The following is a 17,290-nucleotide window of genomic DNA, read 5'->3' on the forward strand; positions in this document are numbered from 1 at the left end:
GGGGGCCGTGTATAATGAGCTGGATTAATAACTGGGTTGGTAAGTATATCCAGAGGGAACTGATGAATAAATTGCGCTCTTCCAGGAAGAAGGCTTCTGGTAGTTGAACCTGATCCTATCCTAGTCGGTGTCACTTGGGGAAAATACATTGTGGCCCCGAGTTGGGAAGGGTGGGTGATGTCATAACACATAAGAGAAACAGAGTTCAAAAACAACTTGACATTTAATGCAATGACCCAATTCTATTAAGTTGCAAAAAAAATAGCCGTGAGGAGAGCGGTGGCTGAGCTTCCTCATATACAGAGGAAACTTAGATTTGCGTGAGTCAGGTATGAGATCTGTGCCTGGCAACAGTGTGATGGAGCTGGCGAGGAAAGCTTCCATGATGTGAGGCTTTCTAAATAAAAGTGGCATCTGGACCGAAGAAGGCACCTTGTCTGCTCTTCACGAGGAGAAGAGCTACTTTGTCTGGAGAAGCGCCTTTGAGCTTGATCATTAGACGAGAAACACCACCAAGTTGACATGTCAGCCCCCAGCATGTCTCCCCCTGCTTCCCCTCAACCCACTGCATGGGTTCCTCTCACACACATCCGCTTGCCCTCCCCGAGTCTAAATTCATTCTCCCTAGAGCAGGAACTACTTGTGATGTTGAAACCTCCCCTCAGTCCAGTGGGACATGTCACCCATGTTCTCTCTGCACCTCGCCCACAGTAGTGTCTTCCTCAATGCAGGCTGAACTCGTCCATTGAATTCTCATCTCCCAGGCTGAGAATGGTCTTGCCAAGTGCCGACCACTGAGATGGCCACCATTGCATTCCAGTGGCCTTGATTGCCGTACAGATGCAGAACCTAATATCCCAGAATGACTTCCATGTCCTCACGATACTTGACCTTCCATGTTTCAGCTCTTTCCCTTCCTGTGTGTCTCAGTGCCTGCGGCTGGGTATCTACTTTGGTATCATAATCTATCTTGGTCTTACCAGGAGGTCTTCTCGAAAAATGTGGCTCTTACCCTGAGTCACTGCCCAGTGGCCAGATTCTGCTACATGGACTAGACCCCCAGGATGGTAGTGGGCCACTGTCCTGACTTCACCTGGCTGATAACTTTGTCTCCCAATGATAGTTGGGCCTGAGAACTCCCCACCACCATCACCAAAACCCAGATGACTTTGGAGCTGGAGCAGACTCCCCCCTTGCTGTGCTCTTGTGAGGGGGCCTGGCCAGGGCCCAGCTCTATTCCCCTTCCAGCCTTTGTGCTCCTTTGAGTTATGGTAGGTGATGATCAAGACTGTATTCTTTGAAATGAAGAAAGAGAGGCTCAAGAAAGGAAAAGGGTGACTTCTTTAAATAGGTGTCTTCAAGTATTTGAAAGACTGCATATAAGGAAACTGTCCAAGTTGTTCTGCATGGTTCTGGAAGTTAGAATCAGGATACAAAGTAGGTGGAGGCCAAGAAGCCCTTAGGGTGCAGAAGAACCTTCCTGTCCCAAGCCCAAATCTAATAGTACTTCCTTCTGTGAGCCTTTCAAGCCTCAGCTTCGTTTACTGGTTGGTCTCCATTGCAACATGGATAAAGGGAAGTGTTCACTTGGACGGCGTCTGCATGTATGATATATTGCTGTTAAGATACCAATTCAAGCAACTTGTAATTCTATTTCCTTCTCTGTCTTCAGTGACTGCAAGTGAGAACAGCTTCATTATAGCAATATCCTCGAGTCTACTCTGATTTTTTTAAATTAGTTCACCCATCTGCAAATAAATATTGAGTGATTATTATGTGTTAGGTACTATGACTCTTTCAGTGCTCCGTGCTGTTAACTTGTGTTGAGCCAAGTCCTTTTGACGTTGGCCTGGTGAACTGGATGTCACAGACGTTGTAGAGAGGGTTCAGGTATCAGGTGGGGTTGGTTTACAGATCACTTTCAAGTTTCTTTGAAATTTGGGAATTCTTAAATTGAGCTTCATGATTCTAGTCTCATATTGAGTGGCTATCTTGCTTCCAAGTATGGTTTCTAAGAGTCAGAATTAGGAGTCTGTGCTACCAAGTCCCTGTGTTTATCTTGCCAGAGAGCAGGGACGTCATGACTGCCTCTTCAGAAGGGACTGTAATGCGTAACTTTGAAACAGCGCTCCTCTCCCGGGGCCTCTGCTCAGCAGCACCAGCTGGAGCTTGGGCCAGGCCATCTGTCAGGTGCACAGCCCACCTCTCAGGGTCCCACTGACCAAGACATCTCTCTCAGTTCCTCTGCATGGCTTTAGCTAGAACAAGCCTTCAGGTTAGTTGACAAAATATAATGTGAATGATCAGAGTTCACGTGTCTGAGCCTCCTTATGAATGTCATCTTCGTGTTAAGAACCTGCTAACAGTCCTCAAGGAAGCTGTAAGTCAAAAAATTAGGTGTAAGAAAAGAAAAAGTGGCCTGACCTGTGGTGGCACAGTGGATAAAGTGTCGACCTGGAATGCTGAGGTCACCGGTTCAAATCCCTGGACTTGCCTGGTCAAGGCACATATGGGACTTGATGCTTCCTTGCTCCTCCCTCCTTCTCTCTCTCTCTCCTCTCTCTAAAATGAATACACTAAAAAAAAAAATTTTTTTTTTTTTTTTGTATTTTTCTTAAGTTGGAAACAGGGAAGCAGTCAGACAGACTCCTGCATGCGCCCGACCGGGATCCACCTGGCATGCTGGTGGACCATTGAATGTTTTAGTTTATTTACAGTTCTGCAACCATCACCACCATCAGTTTTAGAACATGTTCATTACCTCAACGAGAGAACCTGCCTGCCAGGCGGTGGCGCAGTGAATAGAGCGTCAGACTGGGATGCAGAGGACCCAGGTTCAAAACCCCGAGGTTGCCAGCTTGAGTGCCGGCTCATCTGGTTTGAGCAAAGCTCACCAGCTTGGACCCAAGGTTGCTGGCTTGAGCAAGGGGTTACTCGGTCTGCTGAAGGCCCATGGTCAAGGCACATATGAGAAAGCAATCAATGAACAACTAAGGTGTCACAACAAAAAAACTGATGATTGATGCTTCTCATCTCTCTCCGTTCCTGTCTGTCTGTCCCTATCTATCCCTCTCTCTGTCTGTATAAAAAAAAAAGAGAGAGAGAGAGAGAACCTGCTGCCCTTAGCTGTCCTCCTCGTCTCCCCAGCCCTGGGCAACCACTAATCTACTCCCACTAATCCACTGGTCTCCATGTATTTGTTCATGTTGGACATTTCAAGTAAACTTAGTATCATATGTGGGTTGTGGGGGGTTTGTGACTAGCTTTCACTTGGTGTGTTTTCAAGGTTTGTGCCTGTTAGGTTAGGACAGTGGTAGTCAACCTGGTCCCTACCGCCCACTAGTGGGCATTCCAGCTTTCATGGTGGGCGGTAGCGGAGCAACCAAAGTATAAATAAAAAGATAGATTTAACTATAGTAAGTTGTTTTATAAGATTTATTCTGCCAAACTTAGTGAAAATCTGACATAAAGTACTTGGTAATTATTATTATATGCTTTAACTTGCTGTAACTCTGCTTTATAAGTTTTATAAAGTAAAGTTACTTCCCTACTTTATAAATCACCATTACTGTGGAACCAGTGGGCGGTTAGAAAATTTTACTACTAACAAAGATACAGAAGTGGGCAGTAGGTATAAAAAGGTTGACTACCCCTGGGTTAGGATTTGTACGGATGCTTCATTCCTTTTTATGACCCAATGATATTCTTTTATAAGGATACACCCCATTTTGTTTATCCATTCAGCAGTTTATGGACATTTGTATTGTTTCCACTTTGGGGCTGTTATGAATAGTGCTGCTACAAGATCCAGGGACAAGTGTTTGTGGGGACATGTTTTTATTTCTCTTGGTAGACACCGAGGGGTAGAAATATTGGGTCCAGTGGTGACTCTTACATTGAACTGTTTGAGGAACAAACAGGCTGTTTTCAAAGTGGCAGTATCATTTCACATTCTCATCAGCAAGGTATGAGGGTTCTGATCCTACCACATCCTCACCAACACTTGTTACTGTCTTAGACTTGTTCATTATAGCCATCCTAGTGGGTGTGGAGTGGCATCTCATTGTGATTTCTGTCTGCATCCTTGGTGACTAATGATGCTGAGCATCACGTGTTTCTTAGCCAGTGTGTGTTTGGAGAACTATCTATTCAGATCCTTTGCCTACTTTTGGCTGGATTGTCTTATTGCTGAATTATAAGAGTTCTTTATATATTATAGATAAAAGTCCTTTATCAGGTATGATTTGCTCATATTTTCCCCACTATTTAAGTTGTCTTTCACTTTCTTGATAGTGCCCTTTAAGACACACATCTCTTCGATTTTGAGGAAGTCCAGTGTATCTATTTTTTGTTGTTGTTGCTTGTGCTTTTGGTGTCGTATCTGACATTCAAAGTCTGAGATTACAACATTTACCAATACATTTTCTTCTAATAGTTTTTAGTTTTAGCTCTTAAATTTTCTTGATCCATTTTGAGTAACATTTTTATACGGTCTCTATATCATGTAGTCTCTATTTTATATGGTCTTTATATTAACTTTTAAAATTAAATATATTGGGGTGACATTGGTTAATAAGATATCAGTTTCAAGTATACATTTTAATGATATATAATCTGTCTGTTGCCTGTGTGCCCACCACCCAAAGTCAAATCTTCTGTCATTATATTGACACCCTCTCCTACCCTCCTTCCCTCTGGTAACCACCATCCTGTTGTCTGTGCCTATGAGTTTTTGTTTTTTTGTTTTTCTTGTTTGTTCATTTGTTGCTTTCAGTTTTATATCCCACATGAGTGAAATTATATGTCTTTAACTCTTTCTGTCTGACTTACTTCTCTTAGTATAATATTCTCAAGATCTATCCATGTTGTCACAAATAGCAGTATTTCATCTTTTCTTATAGCTAAGTAGTACAATATCTTCTTTATTCAATTGTCTATTGAAGGACATTTTGGTTGTTTTTATGTTTTGGCCACTATAAATAATGCTGCAATTTGAATTTTTCAAATTTATTGACTTTTTTTATATAACTTTTTTTATATGAACTTAAGGATCCAAATTCATTCTTTTGCATGTGAACCTTGTTCCAGAAGCTTTTATTGAAAAGAATTTTTTTCCCCATTGAATATTTTTGGCACCTGTGTTAACAATCAATTGGCCACAGGTATATGGGCTTGTTTCTGGAAACTGAATTCTATTCCATTGATCTGTGTGTCTATCCTATGCCTGAACCACACTGTCTTCATCACCTTGTTCACTTGAAATATGTTTAATTCATGAAATTCAGTTTTGAAAATGCAAAATTATGGACCATTTTTATGTTATTGGATTAACTGTCATGTCATGTGTTCAATTCTTAAATCAGACTCATTACTCCTATCTAGTAATGGCAAAAGCATATGCAAACATATTGTTTCTAATGCACATTAATAAGATTTGGCATCTTTTTTAAAAGTCTATTTCATTTTTCTACTGTAGCAATTTGACTTAGATAATCAACTCTTGCTCCTATCGCTAATGGATTCAGGAGAGCCCTGTGGGCTGTCCGTGATGACAGGGGGCAGTGGAGAGGTTTGCGGTCAGACCCACCTCCAGCTGCCTCTGGATGGCAAGCGATCAGGAGGAGGCTGGTTTGAAATCTAGTCAAAGAGGGAACAACGGCTTGGGGACAGCTGTGTCTGTCAAGCTGTCCCCCCAGGGAAGACCCTGCCCTCGCAGTCTGCATGACTGACAGTGGAGAGGCCTGGCATGGTGTCTTGTTCTGGTGTTTTTTAACTTTTTTTTTTAAAAAAAGAAAAGAAAATACTACTGACGTAGGTAAATGCATCACCCCACGAAAGGCAGTCCTTGGTAACTGTCAAGAAAAAGTCGACATGTCTCAAGACAATGTGGACAGTCTGCTGACTCTGGAGGGAGGCAGCACTCGGCTAGGATGACCATCTGTGGTCCTCGGAAAAGAGCATCCTACAGGCTCCTCGCGGAGGCTCGCATTCTGCTTGGCGTTTTGCAAATCAGGAGTCACACCTCAGTCTGTTAAAATGATTGAGAAGTTCTGAATCTGAGTCAGCAGCCAGGATGTTCTCCCTAGAATATAAACACATCCATCCATCCATCCATCCATCCATCCATCCATCCATCCATTCCAGCCCCGCCTCTCCTCCTTCACACGGCACTTCTTGTGGTGTCTCACCTAAAACAGAGGTCCAGTGCGAGGCGTATTTACCTGAGGACAGGACGAGAACTGGAGAGAACAGGGGGAGGGAGGGCCTGCTGGGCACCGAAAGCAGAGGGGAGCCACAGATGACAGCAGGGAGCCAAGAGGCTCTGCCACATCAGGAGGGAGGTGAAGGTGAAATGTCCCGAGTCCTCCCCTCCCCCCGCCCCCGCCATCTCTTGCATCTTCCCCACTTCCTCAGTGGAACAGATGAAGGAACAGCTCAGGACTCAAAGACAGCATGCCTTCCGGTCACACTGCTCATGCCGCAACCAAGATGTTCCTTCTAATAAAACATTTCACACGAAGTCTCAGCTCACCTGATCCGAACGCATAAAGCGTACTCCTCAAATAAATGACTAGTTTTCCCTCAAATTCAGAAAACAGCTCTTTGGATTTTGATGTGACTGCAATCACACATAGATTTCTTTGTCATAAAATGAGGAAGCACAGGGCGGGAGTGCATCACTGATGGGTATCGGGTGAGACCAACATGGCTGTTGTTTTGGGAGAAACTTTTGATTGGCTTGCTGCTCTTGGTAGTCTTCCCTCTCCTCTGCAGGAAGGAGGGTCAAGCTCAGCGTTTGCCATGACTCCACCAGCATTGTCACAGTGACTCAAACAAGTATCTTCCACAGTCCTTATCCATAAGTCTGCCTTTTTTCCCCACACTTTCTTTCTCTCCGGTTACAGGCTGAGAAGGAAGAGAGAACTCTCACCACCACATTGCAGAGGGATGGCGTTGCCAGGATTGTGAAGTTATTTGGACAAAAGTTCTCTCCAAGGTAAATGTTGCCATTGTACCAGTAAGGGGGCACATCGTCTGAACCGGCCACTTGCGGGAGGAACGCACAAAGGCCCTGTTGTTTGGTCTCGCAGGAAACCAAACGGCAGGAAAGGAGGACGGGGAGGGACGAGAGCGTCCTGGCTGTTACCCGGAGGACACCAGTGGCCTCCTCCGGGCCTCACTGAGCTGCCCCGAGACTGTGTGAGAAGAAGGGGGGGGAGAATGTTCTCAGATATTCAAGGAAACAAAAGCCACTGTGGTTTGATTATAAAAATCGTGTTTCGTCTTTTGTGAGGAAAGAGCTAGGCAATTCCATTTAGAGGTTCAGATAAAATATAGGCTGCAGTCCTGTCACAAGGGGGGAAAATTCAGAGCATAATATTTTATACCAACTAAGACGTACAAATATGAAAGGTGTGAAAGAACATTCGTGTTCTTCATTCATGAAAATGCCTTTCACCGGTTGCTCACAAAAGCTTTATGAAGTTTATGTTTTGGAAAGTTCTATTTTAATGCCTCTTTGGGGGATGCTAGAGGGGTGTGTGTGTGTGTGTGAGAGAGAGAGAGAGAGAGAGAAAGAGAGAAAGAGAGAGAGAGAGAGACCAAAAAGCACCACACAGCACGTTTCAGAGGAGTGATTCTGGGCGCTCGCTTTGTGTGCCGTGCACTCAGCGGGAATAAAAGCTGAACAGAAGCAGCTGGATTCAGAGTCAGCTCCCGCGTTCATGAATTAGCTGCCAATCCTCGAGCACAAATTGCTGTGTCATTTCTGTGACGTTCCCCTGGGGCTGCTCAGTCTGTAGCTGAAAGGGGCTTTTGCTCAGCCCTGATTCCATCTGATGCACTGCCTCCTTCCTCCCTGATAAAGCTGTCCATGCACACACACGCACGCACATACACAAGCATGCGTGTACCCCAGAGAAATGCAAAAACATATACTCTGATATAAAAAGAAAATAAACTTGTCAATTTTCTCTGTTCGGCCATTAACATACAGAAAGTGGCTTCAGATAAGGGGTGGGGTGGGGAATGGTTTCCTCCTCAGCCTGGTTGTCTTTTTCTGAGGGGGCTGGTGGGGTTGGGGGCCGGGCCAGAGATGGGGGTTTTGTGAGGCGCTGGCTCCCTGGTCTGACAGAGGAGACATTGTTCGCTGTGAGGGGCTGGCAGATCTGTGCACAGAGAAGGCAGGAGCAGAGCAGGGAGCAGTCACAAAGCTCTGAGCTGTACATGGGTTTTTAAAATATATGTATTTTAACAGTTTCTCATTACTGTAGACGTGAGTCCTGATTGGGGGAAATAGTTTTCCTCTGTGTGGTCATTTTCTTTGCATTGCATTCTGCATGTGGAGCATGAATGGAGTCTTCAGGGTAGTAGCGTGCCTGTCTCAGCCCTGCGGTGACAAGAATGAGAATTATGACAGTGGAGAAATACTTGGTAACTTACCAGATGGGCTTTGCAGTTGTGGCCTGTGCCACCACACTCATGTGAGCGTAAATGGAAAGTCCCCGGTGCCTGTCACTGGTGGATCCACAGGGGCAAGCACGAGTGGGCTGCCTACGCCAGGGACGAAAGACCCGTCAGGAGGGGTGCCTTCCGTGAGACCTGCGCCACCTGCCAGGGACAGGGTGGGAGGTGCACGCCCAGGGTGTGTAGCGCTTGAAAGCAGGCAAGTGTAGAAGCGAAGGTTCAAAGCCACGTGTAAAGCCAGCGGTGGAAGCCACGCTAGCAGAAGTGGAAACCAAGGCCGACAAGGCCTGTGTTCTGCTGTGTAGGGCTCTGCCTTCACCCCCTGCATGCCCGCCCCAGCGCAGGAACTGCGAGCTGCTGTGGTCCCTGACGCCCCCGCTGTCTGAGGACTTCCGGCGCACGCACAGGTCTCGGGAGCAGGGAACGCTGTTGCCAGGCTGCAGGCTGCCCCGTTCACAGACAGAGCCGGTGAGCCAGAGGCCGGGACTGCCCCACCGCAGGTGCGCGGTGGCCTCCACGGCCAAGGTCAAGGGCCTCTCGCCCTTATGCTCGGAGATTGATCGTCTTCCACAGTCTTGACTTAACATTCATAAGCTCCCCGCACATTTTCACAAGACTTACTCACATAAATTGTGACATTTCTAAAATCACAGCTGTGAGGACGGCAGTATGCAGTGGGTCATAGATTGCTGTACACCCATCTTGGCTTTTTGTGTGACCCGTGAAGGATCAGTCTTACCTGCTGTAAGCAAGTCTGCTGTATCACTGTGATGATCATGCACGCGGCTGTTGTGTTGCTGTTCAACTTCTGTCTTTTATCATGTATCTGACAGCCTTTTTAAGGATGTATTTGTATAACCTTTTAAAAAAATGTATAAAATATATTTAAATGATGATATTTTTAAGTAAACACCAAAAGAAAGAGAGAGAAAGAAAGAAAAGAAAGAGAGAAGAAAGAAAGAAAGAAAGAAAGAAAGAAAGAAAGAAAGAAGAAAGAAAGAAAGAAAGAAAGAAAGAAAGAAAGAAAGAAAGAAAGGGAGGGAGGGAGGAAGGAAGGAAGGGAGGGAGGGAGGGAGAGAGGGAGGGAGGGAGAGAGGGAGAAAGAGAGAGAAAGAAAGATTAACCAAGGTATTACTGAACTCTTTCCCTTCACTGTTTCAGTTTGTTTGGTCATTTGTTTTGTCTGGCTTTATTTTATTATTTTTAACAAGCAAGATAGTGAGAGGAGAAGGCAGAGCTAGGTCCAGTGTTTGTAGCTCTTGCCAGGGGCTCCTTGAAGACCCCGTGGCGGTGATGGTCTGAAGGGTGCAGGCTGGCCCACCTGTGACTCTGGCAGCCCTGCCCCCATCCTGCCTTCTGGTTCTGCTGGAAACCACAGTCCCCACTGTCCACGAGGCCCGCCCGTTAGCATGCACTAGCGACAGCCTGACTCCCCTTAGCACGTCACCACAGGCCACCAGGATATGGGGGGCCGCACCCCAGCCGCTGAGTCAGTGCGTGTCACTAAAGGCAGAGTGCCCGGTCAGGGCATCTGTACCCTTGTAACACATCAGGCCTGGTGTCTGAAAGTGGGAGCAAGAGGGTCTGTCTCAGCCGTGTCGGGAACGTGTAGCCACAGAGGGAGACTGGCGAAATCGCTATGCCCCAATGTCACTTAACAGACATTCACATTGTTCTTACTTTGGGGCACTGGCTTGCTTAGGCACTGGCCTAAGCCCTTCATGAACATTGAACCATTTACCCAACCTGACCAGCCTCCTGCTGCTATTGGTATTATCATCACTCTTGTTTTACTGAAGATGAAGTAGCTCAGAGAGGGTGAGTAACCTGTGCGGGCTCCCACAGGCGAGTTGGACAGACAGCAGTGGCACTGGGGTCGTCTACGCCAGAGTGCAGGGTAGTGCTCCGTGGGACCCTCCCACGGGCCCTCCTGCACTATACCAGAGCTTGTCTGCCTGTCACGGTCTGGAAACACCCTGCCGTCCCCACACAGGCACACACACCATGCTACATTGTTGGTTTGGGAACAGCATACTCCTTGTTGTTGTCGGGGGCAGACTTTGTCATTTCTGTCCTCCTAGAACTCATAGTGGGTTGCAGATTACTGGTGCGTGATAAACACAGGTTCCCAGGGACCTTACCCCAATGGCTGGGTCACCCAGAAGCACTGTAAGAAGGCCAGGGTGGTGGTCGGTCCTTTCTTCAACACCTTTCTCACTAGCTGGGTCCTATACCTCTTGACCTACGGTGGTCCTGAGGACAGTGGGGTGCCCTGACTTGCCAACATTGTAAGAGGTCACTCTTCAGGTGGATGTCAGTGTGACAAACGTTTGGCCCATCTTCCCCACCCCCACCATGGGATGGCCTTAACCCAGCACTCCCCACGGTATGTGCTGGGGGCCATTCCTGGGTGCAGCTTCCCACCTGCCCCTGAAAGAGAAGAAAGGTCTCACGTATGGTCAGATCTGTTTGGGAGGCATGGGTTAAAAATTAAATTGATATGCCTTTTACTGTCTTCTCAGAATTTTCTTGTGACTCTCCAAAGCTAGATGGAGAAAGTAGAGTTTCCTCAGAAGGTGGGGAGAAATGTCTACCAATGACCCTTGAAGAGTGCTGTCTTAAGAGGAGAGACGGGAGAACCTGGGGTCGTAGCAGTCGCATATCGAAGAAGAATTCATAAGCTGCCTTTGGGATCCTTCAATTCCATGCAACCCATCTTTAATAAAACGTCACTGAAAGTCTAAGGGTGCATTTCAATGGGTATGATCCAAGGACAAAAAGATTCGCATAACGGAGTATCTTTTCCATTTAAGTAATTGAGGTACCCTAGGTACGGCATCGCTCCATGAATCATAGCTTCCAGTCAAACTTTAGAAGACTGGGTCACTTAGTCTAGGAAGTAGATGCTAAAGAACTATGTTTGGCAACTTGGAGGACATTTTTAGCGTTTGAATTTCCCTATTTATAGTACAGTGGCAGGCAGAGTCAAACACTTGACACATCTGTAAGGGATGCAAACCCTTCAACATTCTTTATTGTGATCTAACAATTCCTTTCAGAGTGAGATGAACCAGTGTTGTTTGGGAAATGTTTTATACAAATATTGGCAAAGGAACTCTAACTGCATTTCTGTGCATTTTGAAAGTGCAGACTCCCCTCATGTAAATGATGACAAATTGCACAACATCACTTCTTTCTTCTGCATTGCTTGTTCTGTGGGAACAGCCTTGGGTTATCCTAAATTCTCACATGACTCTGCTTCACTTTTATTTTTTTAGAAAGAGAGACAGGAAGGGAGATATAGGGGGAGGGAAGAGATAAGAAGCGTCAACTCGTAGTTGCTTCAGTTTAGTTGTTCATTGATTGCTTCTCATATGTGCCTTGAGGGGGTAGGGGTGCTCCAGCCAAGCCAGTGACCCCTTGCTTGTGCCAGTGACCTTGGGATCATCATGTCAATGGTCCTGTTCTTAAGCTATATGAGCTTGTGCTCAAGCTGCAGACCTTAGGGTTTCGAACTGGGGCCCTTTAGCATCACAGGTTGATGCTATATCCACTGAGCCAGCACCTGTCAGGCTGCCCAACTCTTTGCTTGTTAGGTGTTGTTCATCCACAAATCAGAGACCATGTCCCTAGTTCTCTTCAAATGTTAGTTTTTAAAACCAACCTTCCTCTTATCTACAGTGTTTTTCTCATAGATCTCCAGATTACTTCATTAACATATGCCTCGTTTTTTGCATTAAAAAATATGAGAACAGGCCCTGGCCAGTTGGCTCAGTGGTAGAGTGTTGGCCTGGTGTGCAGGAGTCCCGGGTTCGATTCCCAGCCAGGGCACACAGGAGAAGCGCCCATCTGCTTCTCCACCCCTCCCCGTCTCCTTCCTCTCTGTCTCTCTCTTCCCCTCCCACAGCCAAGGCTCCATTGGAGCAAAGTTGGCCCGGGCGCTGAGGATGGCTCCATGGCCTCTGCCTCAGGAGCTAGAATGGCCCTGGTTGCAACAGAGCAATGCCGCAGATGGGCAGAGCATCGCCCCCTGGTGGGCATGCCGGGTGGATCCCGGTCGGGCGCATGTGAGAGTCTGTCTGACTGCCTCCCTGTTTCCAACTTCAGAAAAATACAAAAAAAATATGTATCTATGAGAACAGAAATTTGTAAGATTTTCCCCTTAATTGGCTGGAGAGAGATATTTACATTCTCTCTCTCTCTTTCACACACACACACACACACACACACACACACACACACACAATGTTGAACTAGTGAAAACAGAGCAAAGTACATATACAGGGGGTCCTCGAGTTATGAAAGACTCGACATACGACATTTCAAGTTTACGACACTCCCATAAAACCTTAAAAATTTGAGATGTGAGTGTTTTGCTTAGGGTATTAGAGTTGTACTTCTTTTTTTTCACTCATTTTTGGTCATTTTTTCTGTAACTATAGTACAGTGTGCAGTATAGTATATTTATGTCCTTTTCCTTTTTCTGCGGCTTAGTTTTGTTTTTCTGTTCTAAATTATGATTTTGCAGCTGTGTTAGCATAGGTAAGTGACTTAGACTAGGGTGTGTTTCAACTTACATCAAAAATTGCATTACATCACTGTCATAGGAACGGAACTGTGTCATAACCTAAGGAACCCCTGTAATGTGGAATCCCAGATTGCATTCTGAAACAAACAGAAAACAGACATTAGGTAAAAACTGAGGAAATCTGAATTAAATATGGACTTGAATTCATAATAATGAACCCATATTGGTTCATTAATTGTAACAAATATACCATGTTAATGTAAAAAGTTAAAAATAGACTAGAAAAATACAGTTAACTGTATTTATAACTAATATATTACGTGGCTAGAATGGCTTTCAGCCTGTTTTGTAATAGCACTGGAATAGACAGTGATGGCCACTTCTCCTGTCCCGGGGTCCTCCGTGAACACAGCCCCCTGTCGCACCAGGGGCTGTCTGTGTGGGGCTCGAGCACACTGCTGCCCTGACCCTGTGCCCGTCTGCAGAGGGGTGAGGCCGCAGGCTCAGCTCCCAGGCGTTCAGGGACAGCAGCTTTGCCTGTGCGCTAACCTTCCCAGGCTTCACTTCCATATCTGAGAAATCTGAGGGTCACACCACATCTTCCCCTCAGGGAGTCTGTGGTTTGGGAAACTCTGACTCTCGAATGTGGGTTAGAGGTCTGGTTATGATTGCAGCTGTGGAGTTTATTGAGGATGAAATCTTGGCACTAAAGCATTTTGTGGGATTATATAGTTTTAAAGCATAAGAGTGTTCATTTTTTAGTACTTTTGAACTCTGCCAGAAAAAGAAATAGTCCCTGAAAGCAATATTATTGCCATGTGAAATTTCATTTATTTATTAAGGCAAGAGCATACTTTTTTAAATTACCAATACTGAATCTGAAATCAAAATCATATTAAAATATTAAATTACACCTTAATTTGTGATAGTTATTCATATAAGATACATTTTCAAACAAAGATTTTAATATGCTTTAGATTATACACTTAAATTCAATTTAGTGTAAATTTATTATTTACTGTATTATAATTTATAGTTATGTGGTATTTTAATTTATGACAATAAAATTTGAATACTAATTATGCTTAAGGTCTTTGAGACATTTCAACCTCTACCACATGTTTGTGTGATGCTTGCTGAGTTAAATCATCAGAAAGTTACTCATCTGATAATTACTTCTTAATTTTTTAAAATATTTATTTTATTTTTTAATTACCATTGCCAATCTTTTATTAGCTTCTGGCGTATGTTTTAATTCCTTTTGAGCCAGTCATTGACCTTTATAAGAAAGCATTTTCTACGTCATGTTTATATTTGTTATATTTCCTAGCTATATAGCATCTCGGTGCTGGTTTTGATTAGAGTCATAGAGAATAGAAGCTTTCCTTAGGTCTGCCTTGAGAGTCAGTCGCAACAGTAACCACCTATCAGGTGGAAACACTCTGGGGAGGGTTGCATGGTGGTTCTGAAGTGTGACTATTCAATGAAATCACTCAAAGATTTTAAAAGTCCCCAGGTTCCTATTGTACCCCAAACTTAGTAAGCCCATCGCTGGAGGCATTCTTTTAGAACTCTCCAGGTGCTTCTGATATGCCTCCAAAGTTGAGAACTGCTGGCCTCAAGGATGAGTAGGGAATGCCCCCCAACAGTCTTTCTGTAGCAGAACCCCCCACACACACTCTTTGAGATTCAGTGGCTTGAGTCGCTAGGGGCCACATGTACACTCAAAGAGAAAGAAGTTTGCCGATATTAAGAAAGCATGTCCCTTGCCCGAAATCTGTATGTCACAAATACCAGGAAATTTTTGTCCCAATTTTGAAAAGGATTTAGGAAAAATTTCCTGTGTGCCTCTCCAATATTTTCTTTGGATTTACTTTTAGGGAATTCTGGGAGTTTGGGGAACATTTTAGTTCACATGGAGGGTCAATAAGAGCTAACATTTATGGAGCATGCCTCGTATGCCTCAGGCCCTGTGCTAAGCATCACTCTGTCTCACAACCAGAAAACATAGACGTTATGAACTTACCAATAAAATGTCTGAGTTCTGTTTTGTTAGGGAAATGCTATCTCATTATAATTGAACATTTAATCACTTATTAATTCATTCATTCAATGAACATTTAGCAACTATGCCACTATTCCAAAAAGAGTTTTAAAATGCCAGAAGAGTACAAAGGATCTGCATTTATTATCTTTTGCTTCATAACAAACTTAGTGGCCTAACACAGTGGTTTCCCAACCTTTTTACACTTGGGGACCAGTGACCCAGCTGGCCAGAAACAGAAACACAGAACTAATAAAGTTTTATCTTACCGTGCATGGCAGTACACGGCACAAGCTGGTGCTTGATTTCCCAACTCCACGTGTACAATGCACTGAACGCTACGTAAGTTTGTCCAAATGCTTTTTGTCTATTGTGCATGATTGGTAAATGCTCTGCACAGCGCAAAAGGTTGTTTGAACGAGCCTACAAGTTTCAAAGATATCTTAAGACAACCTCGATAGTATTTTCATTGACGATACAGGCTAGTAAGTGGCAATCACCCTGAGCATAAGCAAATTTGACTGAGATCATTGGGTCTATAATCTTCACACAGCATTAGGGTGGTCAACTCTTTTGTGGACTGGCATGAAATTTCTGGTGGACAGCCACCGGTCTGCAGACCGGCAGTTGAAAACCACTGGCCTAATGTGACCATTTATTTAACTGGTGATTTTGTAATAGGCGATTTAGGTTGGACTCAGCTGGGTGTTTCTCCTAAGTCAACTAGGTTTCCAAATGCAGCCAAGTTCACCTGTGGGTTGGCTTTGCCGATCTTGGCTGGGCTCTCATAGGGGTGGGCTTTGGCTGGGACAGCCTAGCTGATGGAGCTGTGGTCCAAGTGATCTATCATCCTTCACAGGGCTAGCTTTGTCTGATCCATGTGATGGAGTTAGGGTCACCTAGAGCAGAAATGGAAGTACACAAGGCACCAGAGGCCTCATCTCATAACTGGCCCAACATCCCTTCTGCCCCATTTCTTGGCCAAAGTAAGTCATAAGTCCCGTCTAGATTCAAGGGGTGGGGAAATAGACTTTATCTCTTGATAAGATGGTACAGAAAAGTCGCGTCACAAAGGGTGAGGGTGAAAGAAGGCGTGAGTAATTGTGGCTGTTTTTGCCATCAGCCACAGGTGGGAAAGTCCAGCTCTGTCTTGGGACATTAAGGAAGGAGTCAAAGGTGGAAAATAAGTGAAAAATGCAATTTTAGACATTTTTAGGTAAAAGCAGTTTCATGGGCAAAGCTATCAAATTGCAGTTTTCTTAGTAAAAACAGAATAGAGATCGTAAGTTTCCTGAATGTGGGAACTATGTCAAGCCCAGAACAGAGCATGTAGAAACATTCAGCGTGTCCTTCTTCATTTACGTCAAAAAGAGCAAGTACAATGTAGCAAACAAGAGGTTAGCCCCCCACGCAGCTTGACTACTTCCCAGCAGAATGACCTTAGACAGATGCCTAACTTTTCTGAGCCTCTCCTTAGTACAGGAAAGGGAATAATAATGCCTTTTCTATCAGTCAGCTTTTGCTGCCTAACAAACCACACCACTGCTTAACAGCTTACAACAGCCATTGACTTAGCTCCTGATTCCATGGTTTAATGGGTAAGCTGGCTCAGCCTGGCTCTTCTGGTTTTAGGCGGCCTCACACATGTGCCTGTGGTCAGCTGACTGTCAGCAAGGGATCTCTGCTTCTGCCAATTGGATGACTGTTGGGGGACAGAGAAGACACAGGAGTCCCATGTCTCTCTCATCCAGCAGGCTAGTCTGGGCCCCAAGAGTAAGAGCAGAAGCCTGCAAAGCTTATGGTCGAGGTTCAGGGCTGATGCAATGTTGCTTACACTACAATCCACGGGACAAAGTGAGTCAAAAGCCAGCTGAGAATTAAGGGTAGAGAAATAGACATGTCTTACTGTAAGGACCGACAAAGTCACCTGGCAAGCACTGAGGATACAGGGAGGGGATGAATTTTAACTATTGACACCTTCCTATAGCTCACAACAATTTTATGAAGAATAAGTGAAATGCAACTTGATTTTTCTAGGTGAGGCTCTAAGTTAAAAGGTACCTGGCAGACGGTGGGTGTCCAAACAGTAGGAGCTATTGACCACATAGCTTACTGTATTTCCCCATGAATAAGATGCATCATTTTTCAAAAATTTGGGAGTCTAAAAACCAGGCGCGTCTTATACAGTGGTTGTGGCATTTCAGATGCCATAGATGGAACTGAGGACGAGGCAATATATGAAGACAGTAATT

The 17,290-nt window shown here is 44.8% G+C and overlaps 1 protein-coding gene across 2 annotated transcripts in view; it reads left to right on the forward strand.

Annotated features, from left to right (window-relative positions):
- The window catches only part of PAG1 (phosphoprotein membrane anchor with glycosphingolipid microdomains 1), a 120,369-nt gene that overhangs the window by 57,723 nt on the left and 45,356 nt on the right, over positions 1-17,290 (forward strand). For both annotated transcript variants that reach the window (XM_066378827.1, XM_066378828.1), the window contains exon 2: positions 6,906-6,997. The gene's annotated coding sequence lies outside the window, so the exon portion shown is untranslated. The remainder of the gene's footprint in view (positions 1-6,905; positions 6,998-17,290) is intronic.

This window comes from Saccopteryx leptura, chromosome 3 (genome assembly GCF_036850995.1).
Source record: "Saccopteryx leptura isolate mSacLep1 chromosome 3, mSacLep1_pri_phased_curated, whole genome shotgun sequence".
NCBI classification, from domain to species: domain Eukaryota; kingdom Metazoa; phylum Chordata; class Mammalia; order Chiroptera; family Emballonuridae; genus Saccopteryx; species Saccopteryx leptura.